Source organism: Polyodon spathula, chromosome 2 (assembly GCF_017654505.1).
Source record: "Polyodon spathula isolate WHYD16114869_AA chromosome 2, ASM1765450v1, whole genome shotgun sequence".
NCBI classification, from domain to species: Eukaryota; Metazoa; Chordata; class Actinopteri; order Acipenseriformes; family Polyodontidae; genus Polyodon; species Polyodon spathula.
This window is the reverse complement of record NC_054535.1, coordinates 28,027,554-28,035,687: the sequence shown is the minus strand read 5'-3', so window position 1 is coordinate 28,035,687 and position 8,134 is coordinate 28,027,554.

Below are 8,134 nucleotides of genomic sequence, written 5' to 3'. Positions count from 1 at the left end.
TCATTGGAATATAGCATTTTTTGAGCAATTCTCAAATCTGTTTGTGCCTCGCAAAACCGTCTGCGCATTCACTACCAATATAGCAACTGCACACAACAGCCAAGCGAGAATGCAGAATGATTGGCAGTCACCATTAGTAATGCGACAAGCTGCTATCATTGGTGTCACCACAGTATGTACCGATATGACAGCAGACAAGACCACACAATATATCGTGCACACATACATACGGACCATTCAAATACACAACCGGCTCCACAACGAGGCGTCGAGTTTTCAAATTAATGTACTGATAACGCCACTGTTTTATTGAATACAGACAGTATTGTATCACAAGGAAATACTATATAGGTTTCTTTAAAGGCCAGCTGATCTGACATAGCTGTATGTTTTTGAAGTAAAATTAAAAAAAAAAAGGCTTTTTTTCCAATTTTTAAAAAAACATTTTTTATATAAGTCGTGCCGTGACAAAGTCTGCTGTGGTGCACACTCTCTGATTTGTAAATGCAACGAGTTCTTTCAACAGCAAAGTAAACTTCAATCAAACATTTTTATATACACAACACATAGAAATGGGTTATGTTATTCATTCTAGGCTTTCGCTCAATTCAAATTTGATTGTGCTATGAATGGACATATTGAATGTCCACCTAGAATACATTTGCATCTCATGTTTCTAATTACCGATACATTACCATATGCTAATAGGACCGCATTAAAGAAACAGAAGGAAGGCAGTGTGCTGGACAGAGGTGAGTGCATGTTTCCACACTCGTCTGTTGGGCATGGGAATACGCTATAGACGTCACTTGTTATATATGTTATAGAAACAAAAAAAGAGGCTTATTGCTTGTATGTTTTTGCTGCAAATTGACTATGGTGATGCTTCCCATAGTAACCATAGCCTCAGATCTCATTCTTTTTTGCATTTTAAAATCCCAAATCTGCGTACTGGTAAAGGATCCTTTGCTTATTATGCCCCATGGTCCTGGAATGAGTTCCAGTCCAAACTAAAGCTGCAGAACCAGACGTCTTTTTTTCAATTTAAGAGTAAACTGCATGATTTTGTGATTGAGAGTTGTAATTGTTTTAAGTAGTTCAGTTACGTACTTTTGTGTATTTTGATTATTGTTTTGCCTGCGTCTAAATTATATTTTATTGTGCACTTGTTCTTGTTGTCCGATTGACTTGCTGCTGCCTGCTTGTCTCACTCTTATATGTCTTATATATATCTATATCTATCTATCTATCTATCTATCTATCTATCTCTCTCTCTCTCTCTCTCTCTCTCTCTCTCTCTCTCTCTATATATATATATATATATATATATATATATATATATATATCCTCGTATTGACTGTTGATTGAAAAAAAAAAAAAAAGGAAAATATTGCATAGTTGGCAACCAGTTTGGGCTAAGATATTTGTGCACAGTTTTTGCAAAGGCTTTGTTGGGCACAAAAGTCGTCATCTTATATATTATAGATTATAAAACGACGACTCGAAAAAAAAGGTGTCTAGAAGGGCTAGTATTCCGATAGTATCCTAATACTAAGTGGGTATTCGGTATCACGTTTTCGGAATACTGGTATCCAGAATACGGACGGATTCATTCGGAATACCCTGTTTACATGGCATGGAATAGCTATTCAAATTTCCCACTTTTCCAAATACAACTGGAATCCTGATAGAACAGTACAACTGGAACACGTGCCCGGATAGCAAGATGGGTGCAGTCAATTGCACCTACCACGCACTTAGACAAGGCATGACTGCGCAGGTTTGTTCTGGCCAGGTCATCATGCAGCATGTGGCATAGATGAGTCGAGACGATACCTGGACATGATTTGTTCATTGCTGAGCTCCTCATATGTGTGCCGAGGCAGGTACACTCTTTCAGCATATCTTCTCCTGTGTCAGGGTTGCTGTTGCTGGGTGTGCCTTGCATCATTCATATCCACATGTCGACGGACACGCTGCATGCTACCCACGTTTCCCATTGTTGCCTGTTTGTAGTTGATGCTGGAATGGTAGTGTGGGCAGAGTTAACGCAGTCCTTTTACAATCCTTATTCTGCGTGTCACAAACCTGGTTTTGTGCTTGGTGCATACCTTCGAATATACCTTTGAATATAGCAGGATCATGCATATTGTTGGCCAGTACCCCCATATTGCGTGATGCATACCTTTTATTTCCGCACAGCGCAGAATGGATTGTGACACGCAAAATGACATTTCGAATATGGCAACTTGACACAATTTCGGCACAACGGCCATTTGCGACGCACATACCTCTCTGCGCGGTGCGCAAAACTTTCGAAGATCTGGCCCATACTGTACAAAAAGGGAAACTTTAAAAAACTTCAGGAGAAACGTAGTATTTTAATTGGATCATTAATATAGAATCAAGTCATACCACATTAGACTAGCGCTGAAAAAGTGAAGACCTACAAAGAATTTAACAAAATACAAATGTAGGAAAGTCCATTTTCTCCTACTTGTATCTGCAACATTATCTCAGGCCCTTTTCTTGTGTAAAAAGTCATTTGGTTCTTAATTTGTTTTGTATGCTCAATCAGTAACACACAACACATGTATAGGATAATTATTAATTGGTTATGCAACAGTTCTGGTGACAGAGCTATTTTGAAACCATTTATTTTTCCTTGTACAAAATTCACAAGCTTATGGTAACTTACATTTATATCTATTTAAATCAGAAGATATTTTTTGAAATTTGAACGGACAAAAGCGTGCAAAAGAAAACGTGTCTTCCTGTAGGAGGATGCACTCATTCTCAAAAAGGTCTAGGTTTATACACTGCCCATAGTGTGCAGTCAGTGTTCATCAATTGTTAGATCTGAATTCCTTGGGAATTCTATACAGCAGTGAAGGTTTGAAAAAAAAAAAGATTTTTGACTGTGGTAAGGGAATGTCTATTCTTCCAGTTAATTGACATTGATAGGGGGCCAAAAGTGCTGCTCCACTGACAGTCCTGTTGGCCTTTGACCCTGTTCTTCTGAATTTGTTGAGAAATATGACACATTCATGAGTCACTGATGACTTACAAAACAGCTGTATCTGTAGTTGCTGAAAGTAAACTTCACAACAGTCTCCCTTTTAATTTCATAATTGCACATTTCTGACCACACTTAAAATAATGTGTGTAATAAAAATTAATGGTTCAGGGCTAGAATAATGTGATGCTATACTTAAGTACTGAGTGCTGTGGTGGGAAAATTACATCTCGTGCAATTTCTGTACTAACCTCTGAGCTGTTTGTTCATGTGTTTGCTTAGCCTGTGTGACTTTAAAAGGGATAATACCAATGTAATAAGAAGTTTGAAGTTTATTTAGTATTAAGTTTAGAATTAAAAAATAAACTTTTATAGTCTAGACGTTTCTCTTCCTCTTTCAGCCTTCACCACACATCTTGTTATTGCTAAGTGAAAAGGGTTTAAAGTAGACTGAAAATGCCCATATATAGTCATGCTTTAAAGTAACTGCAAGAAAGCCTACGTGACAAGACAGAGATTGTCATGGTGCCAGGAGGAACAAGACATGCTCGCTAAAGCCATAATAAGTTAATTATAAGTAGTTATAATATTAGTCATTATGATGTGTTCTTATTGTATAATTTGATAGGCCACTTTAGTGTTGCTAGCCGAGTTATTCTGGGCTGGAGAGTCCGATTGGCTAAGATACATTTCCACATTGAAGAAGAAATAGTATAAGTACTTATAGTTTGTTCTGCGTAGTCAGCGTGTGTTGAGAGTGTTCTCGGGTTTGCAAACTATTAAACTTATTCATTCAATCTTGTTTGTTCTACTGAGTCTCTATCTTACAGGAGTTGGAAGTTTATGCTTCCACCACAGTGCTTAATATTTTGCCTGGGGGAATTATATGGCGTTATTTCAGTTGTGGAATGGCATAAGCATGTTTTCTCTGAAAAGTACTTACAAGATCAGCATGCACACTTTCATATTTATCTTGGTAAAAAATTTTTTAAATGTTGTGTTTACAGTATATATATATATATATATATATATATATATATATATATATATATATATATATATATATATATATATATATATATATATATATAGGGTGACATCATTTAGCCACCTGGAGGTCTTATGTGTTAATGTGACAATATATTCACAACAGGACCTATTATTTAAGGGATTTAGACATAGTAAGTAGGCAATCAAATTTAGCAATATCCACAGGCCGCATCATGTGTACAAAGAGATGATAGTAAATTAAATCTGAGCTGGAGTCAAGGTTACTAGCTAGGGAGACAGTTGCTTGTCTCCATGTGCACGCAATGCAACCTTTTGTAGTAATTATGAGGGCTGTGCAGATACACAGATTTTCCAGGAATTCCTTTAACACTTTTGTGTTAATTTCACAAGAAAACCTTTTGCTCATTGTGACAGGCTACTGGTGCGTGTGTGTGTGTGTGTGTGTGTGTGTGTGTGTGTGTGTACATTTTCTGCTGAGTGACAGGCAGGAGATCGAGAAGAAGGTTTAAGTTGACACACCCCGCAGGCACACAGGTTTTTTTTTTACAGGCACAGACAGAACATACAGGAACCCCCCGTGATGCTACCAGCAATGGTAGCTCCCGTGGGACATAGGGCCTGGTGGTCAACAGGCAAAATAAAACACTACAAAAACTATAAAATAAAAGGTGCAGTGAAAACAACGCACACTACTCCCGAATGCATGGTAGTTCCACTTAGAACCTTACTATACTTTTAAGGGAATCTATAATCCCTGAAATTTATTAATGAACCCCAACTCCGGTTACTCGTGCGGCCGTTGCTGGTTTCGGTTTCTTTATGTTCTGATTCAAGGTCACTCTCACAGCGATCAGAAGTTTACAGCAAGGTAAACTGGAACACACCTACCTGCTGATTAGGACTCCGCAGCTGGTAATCACACACAATAGGCAGGCTCTCCCAGGAGCGTCAGGTACTACATTCATAATTTACACACAATTACACACAATATTTAATATACATTTACACAAAATCCTCTCTTCATGTACAGGGCTCTTGCCCTACCACACTCATGTATAAAATGTACCAATCAGTGACAATGATGCCAAACTTAAGAGCTATGGGTGCTGTATATTGGGAGATGTATTTTTTGTGAAATTTAATTAGACGCTCAATCTTGCTCAGGACTACACTCCTACAATTAACTGCAGAAATCTGCTTACATTGGGAGATGCATTTCTATGGAAACAAAATGAAAAGCAGGAAGTGAAATCAAACAGATAAAGAAACGGAAGACAAATAATTACAGTGGTTTTAGTTGTTTTGATCATGAACGGTTGTATATTTAATCACATATTTAGTTGATTGGTTCTCAATAATTGTTTAGACAAGGAAAACGTTTTTTTTTGTGTTGTGTAATTAATATTTTCATTAATAACTTACTTTAAACACGTTAAAGGCAATTGCCCAGGAAATCTTGGTATCTGCACAGTCCTAGCATTTATGTGACAAGTTCCATGACTTCATTTTTTTAAAGGTCATATAATTAAAAAAAAAAATGTCAAGGTTATTGTGACAGAGTAGCGTTGCGGGCCCAGGTGGTATCGCCAGGCAAGGAGACTCAGAGGCAAGGATACTATGGTTTAAGAACGGCTATGTGGTTTAATAAACAAACAAATATAAATTCAAAACAGTTACTCACAGAGCAAAAATAAAAGGTTAAACAAAAACAAATCATAAACATAATAAACAAGAACAAAATAACCGACTCAAGGGCCAAAACAAAAAGTTTAAACAAAAAACAAAACTGTTCAGGCTGAGCAGAGCCTTCACTGAACTTTATCTACCAAAAACATTGACAGTGACAGTAACAGAGTAAAAGAATGACAGAAACAGAGTGACAAAGTGACAGTAACAGTGACAGAGTAACAGAGTGACAGTGACAGAGTGACAGAGTAACAGTAACAGTGACACTAACAGATTGACAGACTAACAGAGTGACAGTGTAACAGGGTGACACAGTGACAGTAACAGAGTAACAAAGTGACAGAGTAACAGTGACAGTAACAGAGTGACAAAGTGACAGAGTGACAGTGACAGTGACAGAGTGACAGAGTACAACTTACCAACTCCCTCCACCAAACAAAGGATTTTCTCTCCTTTTTTGTACCATGTGGCTGGAGCCTAATTATCATCAAGTATTCAATTGGCTCTCACATGTGTTTTGCAGGAATAGGAAATTAACCCCATCTCTGCCACAGCCATGATCAGTGCAAACAGTAGCTCAATCCAATATGAGGTAATGACACTAAGTGGCCAGACAGTGCATCTCTGCAATATCTTTTTTTTTTTTTTTTAACATCCTCATTAATGTTTTGTCATGGCTAATTACAAGTTCTGGGACATTCTGTTAAATCTGGGACATTCGGACAAACTGGAAAACCTTTAGCTAAACATCACATCGCAAACGAAGCATTCAAACCAATGTGCATATTTCAAATAATTACTCTGAGTAGATTCTAGCTACTTTTATACAGTTAACATGCTACCTGTCTTTTCTTCCACATCCTTTAGTTTGTATGGAAATGTTAAAGTAGGGCTTAGACCAGGAGGGGCGTAAGTGACATGTTCATAATTTTACAGGCGAGCAAAAATAAGATTTTGATTGTTTGTATTCAATTGCCATTTATCAGTACATGCATAGTATCAATATCATTTTGAAGAAAATTAAAGAGATTTTCCATAAAAACACAATGAAATGAATAACCATTGCAGATAAGTATGGTTTCTTCACTATTTCTATCCCAAATGTGTTTTTCTTCAATTTAATAACAACTAATAAATCAATATGTATCTTTAAAATACACATGTGCACATATATACAGTCAAAAAATACTACTGTAAAATTTACAAGATTTTCTACAATCGACATGGTCTGGTTCTTATTCTATAGTGAATTCATTGTTTGAATTCTCAATTTAACTGAGTAAAATATCCACAAAAGTTAGATATTGTTTTACACAAAGCTTTATTTTACAGTTTTCTCAGCCATTTTGACTCATCTGCTATCACTCAGCCATCCAACAATGCAATACCAGGAGAGTGTAAGTGTGCTAGTTACGCCCTCCTGACGCTGAGTGTTTACCTCGATTTTGCTGTTGTGTCTTTATTACTTTCTCATTTTATTCAATGCAGTTTGTGATTTTAGTTAGGTCCTTTTGGCAGTAGATAGATGTCATCAAGAGATCAATATGCCATTTTGACAAAAATGTCACTTACACCCCTCTGGTTCTGAGCCCTCATCCTGTGCTTTCTTGACAGTGCGTCACAACTCCCTTGTTACTACACCTTCCAATGCTTCTGTGATGGTATACCACAGTAAGCTTTTAGAAGGGGGTGGTGATATTTTATAATTAAGGTCCTGTGAAAACCGTGGAATTTTTTTTAAAATTCATGGCAGAACTCTGATTGCCTTGATAATAATCGATAGTCACACAACTTGTCAGAAATATAAAACAATATTTTATTTAAGAATAAAAAGGGTGCACAGCTAAAATCTAATATTACAGAAAGGAAAGGCAATTTGTTAGAGATATGTGTGAAAAGTATACAGTTCATTGATTTCAAACGATTATAATGACCATAACATTATTAGCATACATGGTTAATATACTAATATTAATTATGGCTAATCAACCAAAGTGACTACTTTGCATTAATATTTTCATGATTGACAGTTAACTCAAATATCCATTGTCTTGTCAAAAGGCGATTGACGGCTCTCCCCACCTCTGCTTTCTTGGGGTGGGGAGAAACTCACCCTTGTGTCTGTGTTTTGTCAAAATCTTCCAGAATGGCCTGTGTAGAGATTTCAGTTTGTGAAAACGCAAAGGAATTCCTATGACTCAAAGCTTCAAAGCTGCATCTAATCTACTTTGAGCAAGAGATTGGGGGAGGGGAAAAACATTAACTTGACTCTCAAACAAGTTTAAACAATGTGCATTACATCCAGCAATAACCTGATTTGACTGTACTGTCCTTTACAGTATGTAGGTCCTTAAAACAGACATGTAAGGTTTGTGTAGATGTTGTCAAGGCATTGACAGAGAAGTTTGTCTAATTTTATAA